Source organism: Euphorbia lathyris, chromosome 2 (genome assembly GCF_963576675.1).
Source record: "Euphorbia lathyris chromosome 2, ddEupLath1.1, whole genome shotgun sequence".
In the NCBI taxonomy this organism is placed as follows: domain Eukaryota; kingdom Viridiplantae; phylum Streptophyta; class Magnoliopsida; order Malpighiales; family Euphorbiaceae; genus Euphorbia; species Euphorbia lathyris.
In genome coordinates this window covers 51,584,392-51,589,580 of record NC_088911.1, presented here as the reverse complement: position 1 = coordinate 51,589,580, position 5,189 = coordinate 51,584,392, and the positions used below count along the sequence as shown (strand labels likewise).

At 36.1% G+C, this 5,189-nt stretch overlaps 1 pseudogene; it reads left to right on the top strand.

Moving 5' to 3' along the window:
* Positions 1-454: 454 nt before the first annotated feature.
* On the top strand, positions 455-2,251 carry LOC136218175 (cytochrome P450 94A2-like; annotated as a pseudogene).
* Positions 2,252-5,189: the final 2,938 nt, after the last annotated feature.

Here is a 5,189-nt window from a genome sequence, read left to right as displayed (position 1 = left end):
GTCATGTGTCGTACCGTCACATGACAGAACCTAACTATCGTCTGAAGGGGCAACAGACGGCAGTAAGTCCCGTGACAGATTTATATCTCGCGGGATGACGGTTTTTAACCATCGTCTGAAGGGGATTTTGACGTAGTGAAAGCTGAAATTGGAAGCATATGAATTGAAAAAAAAGCAGAAACCGAAAGAGCGCAAATAAAAATTAGACTAATTAAATTAAGGGGTGGTTGGTTACTCATTTTTATCATCTTATTTATCTTTTCACTTTAAAATAGAGTTTTTGGTGTTCAATTAGATACCAATAAACAACAAACCGTAACAAATTGAACTAAATCTGAGAGGGTTACATTATAGTTTTTCTTTTGATTCTAGAAAGAAGGGTGAATGCATTCTGGAAAGAGAAGACTGGTAATTCAATTTTTTTTATAATAGAAATCATAGAAAATGTAAATATCAGGAATACTATATAAGATAGTAATAAGATAGAATAATACTAAAATTTCAGTATAAATAACTAAATGACTTTGTTGAACATGTATTCTTTGTGCTTCTCAAATCTCATCATCATCATGTTCATCTTAATTCAACTTGCTCTTTCTATTTTCCTACTTTCACTTATCTTCTTCCTCTTCAATTTCAATTCCAGAAAATCAACCTCAACCTCAACCTCAACCTCAACCTATCTCTCCAAATCATACCCTTTAATCGGCCACTATTTTGCTCTAAAAGCTAACTCCGATCGTCGAATCCAATGGATTACTGAAAATATCCAAAACTCACCTTCTGCAACATTCTTCATCAATCGCCCTTTCGGCCTCCGTACCATCGTCACAGGGAATCCGGCCAATGTCCAACATATGCTCAAGTCTCATTTTCACCTCTACCAGAAAGGCATTCCTTCCCACACTAGGCTTTTTGATTTTCTCGGCAATGGCATTTTCAATACCGACGGGGATACTTGGAAATTTCAGAGACAAGTCGCCAGTCACGAATTCAACACTAAATCTTTGCGCAAATTTGTTGAGACTGTCGTTGATACTGAACTTTCCGATCGTTTAATCCCAAATTCTTTCCTCCGCCGCTCAAAACGGCACCGTTCTTGATTTTCAGGATATTCTTCAGCGATTCGCTTTCGATAATATCTGTAAAATTGCTTTTGGTTACGATCCTGCATATCTATTGCCTTCTTTGCCTCCAGCAAACTTCGCTGAAGCGTTTGAAGATAGTGTCAGAATTAGCAGCCAAAGGTTTCTAACCTTTTGGAAGATCAAAAGAGCTTTCAACATCGGATCTGAAAGAAAACTCCGTCAAGCCGTTTCTCAAGTGCGTGATTTTGCTTTAAAATTAGTCAAGGAAAAGAAGGAAGAGTTGAAGAACAACTCGTCGACTGATCAATCTGTTGATCTTTTATCACGATTCTTAAGCTCCGGCCATTCGGATGAAACTTTCGTCACCGATATCGTAATTAGCTTTATATTAGCTGGCCGCGACACCACTTCCGCCGCTTTAACATGGTATTTCTGGCTTCTATCAAAAAACACAAACATTGAATCTAAAGTTGTTGAAGAAATAAAAGAGAAATCAGAAACGCCAGCATTTGAAGAAGTGAAGGACATGATTTACACTCATGCTTCTTTATGTGAGAGCATGAGGCTGTATCCTCCGGTGCCGGCGGACACAAAATTAGCAGAAAGCGACGACGTTTTGCCAGATGGTACGGCGGTGAGGAGGGGATCAAACGTTACTTATCATCCATATGCAATGGGAAGGTTGGAGAAGTTGTGGGGACTGGATTGGGCTGATTATAAACCGGAGAGGTGGCTTGAGAGAGATTTTGTTAATGATAAATGGAATTTTGTAGGGAGAGATGCTTACACTTACCCAGTTTTTCAGGCTGGCCCAAGAGTTTGTTTGGGGAAGGATATGGCTTTCTTGCAGATGAAGAGGGTGGTTGCCGGAGTTTTAAGTAGGTTCAAAGTTGTGCCGGCGGATCCTGCAGTGGAGCCGGAATACATTTCTTATTTAACGGCAAAGATGAAAGGTGGTTTCCCGGTGAGAATTGAGAAGAGGGGCAATTGACGAGTAGGAACGAGAACGACCGAGCTAATTTAAAATATGTGGACATAGTATAGTAGGTACAAGGTCAATTGTGTTGATTCCCTAACCAAAAAAAAAAATGTGTTGATTCATGATATTTTTTTAGTTATTAAATAAGATTTTATGTTTGATAAAAAATTTTGTAATGTATATACCAACAATTTATGAATATAGGTATGAATATACATTTTCGGTTGCAGAAAATAGTTAAAATTCATCTTTAGTTATAAATTAGGTTTAACATACCTAAGTAAACACTTCAACAAAAAAAATTCTATGTAATTGTTTGCATTTTTATATACTTATATTTTAATCCACACATCTGAATTTATACTTATCTGGCACTATACAATTGACGGGCTGTATACGGTCAAATCAGGATATCGACTCCAGACTGAGAGAAAAGAAGGGATTCTGGAGGAAACATGCTGGAAGAGAGTCTGGGAACTAGAGCTTCCTCCTAAAATCAAATTGTTTGCTTGGAAACTCATGGCTGGTATTCTGCCGCTCAGAACCAGGCTAGCTGGTAGACGGGTCCTAATAGCAATTAATTGCTTACTTTGCCCTAATGATGTTGAACATCGGTGACACTTATTCTCTGGATGCAATTATGCGAAAGAATGTTGGTTGAAAGGTGATATGCCGCCCCTTGGAGAGGAATGGGACAGAATAGAAGATTCGGTGTTGAAGCTGTGTGCAGACTCTAGTGCAGAAGTAGCTGAAAAGGGCATTGTTGTACTATGGGCTATTTGGCAAGCTAGAAATAATGTCTTGTGGAACCAAAAGGATCGCTCTCCGATGGATGTCATCATTTTTGCCTTTGGTTTTGTGAGAGAATGGAGGGAGGCTCAAACGTGTAAAAAAAGGTGGAAGTAAGACAAGGAAGATCGAGTGGTTCGATTTTGACAGTTGGAAAGAACAGAATGGGAACTGATGCAACAATTTCTAGATCGGAGGATACTGATATCACGGAAGTTAGCAGGGACACAGTTCGTGTAAATACAGAACCGACTCATTTTTTTGGAAGCCGAACATTAGAGGAGGTGTTTAGTGCTACTGATACTGGCGATGCTGCTGATGGTATGGTTTCTTTTGCAGAAGCTGCTGATATAGTTGAAGCTGTCCAAGCTGACATTGATATTGGCGAAGGAACTGCTGCTGTCGTTATTACAAGTAGAACCGCTGCTGTTAGTACATAATGAGCTGATGACGTTGATATTGCAAGTGGACCTGCTGGTGCTGTCATTCCTGCAAATTGAGCTGCTACTGTCATGCCTGCAGGTGGTTCAAACATCGATTTTCATGTTTTTACAATGTGTGTTGAGGGCCTACCGTCAAGAAATAATAGGCTGGAGAATGCGGACTTGTTCGAACGCGTAGCTGTTCGTGATAGGAGGGGATCCACTTCCCGTTTACATAGTGCTACCGCGGAAAATAGGGGCAAGCAGCAACAATTCACGTTTGACGATTATGTTGGAGGTGAAGGAAAATAGACAAGCCTAGGCGCAGCGGAATAATAAAATTTTATCTATTTTATCTATTTCCCTTTTTCAAGATCTGTTAATTGTTATTTCATATAAAGAGAGATAGAAAGTAATACCTTCGGTGATGAACTATCTATGGTTGCAAAACGAAGTGCCCACAACTCTTAATTCGTGTATCACGAACAACAAAAGAAACAACACAGAAAAAGATAACTAATAAGTAATCAACATTAATAATAGCAATCACAATGATTGCCTCTAACAGAAATCGATACGAGATCAAAGAAAGAGTAAGAAAGATTGTAATTAGCCGAGCAGGGCCGGCTGAGCTTCTAGGCAACCTAGGCAATTGCCTAGGCCCCCCTAAAAATTAGGGCCTCATATATATTATTATAGTAATATATAGGTTAGTTTGGTTAATTGGTAAAAAAAAAGAACTGAGATAAATTTGCTACATATATAAGATTTTAAGTAAAAAAAAAATTGTCAGTTTCATTTAATGTGGAGATTGGAAAGTACAAAATATTGCCATATTTTATTTTTGAAAGGATAAAAGAGGCCCCACTCAATTGACTAAATGCTAGTAAGTAGATCGTTATCTCATCTTTTTGTGTTTGATCAGAGACTTGGAAAAGAAAACAGATTCAATTGTATCAGTTTTCTAACGTTCAATAACTTGAAAAGACAAGATCAGTCCTTATAAATTGAGTTCTTTACAATTAAATTTCTATACTACAAGTTCTTCTTTATATTCACTTACAATTGTGCTCAACTATAATTATTCTAATCTGGTTCTCTATAAGTTCTTCTTCATACTCACTTACAATTTTGCTCAACTATTCTAATCTAGATTGATTTTTGTTCACTGATTCATCTTATCAGGTATAAAATTATTGTTCCCCATTTAATACTTCCTTTGATGTTTCTTTAGGTGACTTTGCTATATTTTTTATAGTTTTCATATTTTGTTTGTTATTTTTGTATATTTTCTTTATTTAAATTGAAAATTGCAATTTATAATTAAGAGAAAATATGAATCTGGTTATGAAAAAAGATAAAAGAAAAAAAGAGCCGAAGAATTCGTACAATCACAAAAAGGAGCTCTTAATAAGTTTTTGATAAAAACTACCTCAACATCACATGAACCAGAAAATGATATGGTTATGGAGAAGTCTAGAAGTATAGAAATCAATATGGAAGTATTAGATAAGAATGTTGATAATCAAACGGATTTAGGTTCAGATATTAATCTAGAAGATTTAAATAATCAAACAATTAATGTCTATGATCCTGGGAATTGGAAAAATATTGATGTGAAACTCGTTTCCTAATTCTTTTATTATTTATCGACTTTTACTAACAATACCTGTAACAGTTGCGTCTGCAGAAAGAAGTTTTTCAAAATTAAAGTTAATTAAAAATTATTTACGTTCTACTATGTCACTGGAAAGATTAAATTTATTAGCTTTATTGTCTATTGAAAATGAGACATTAAAGGATATTGAATATAAAAGTTTAATTAGTGATTTTGCATCTCAACGGGCTAGAGCAAATTTTAGATGAATATTAAATTTGTAATTTCATGTATATAAATATATATATATTTGT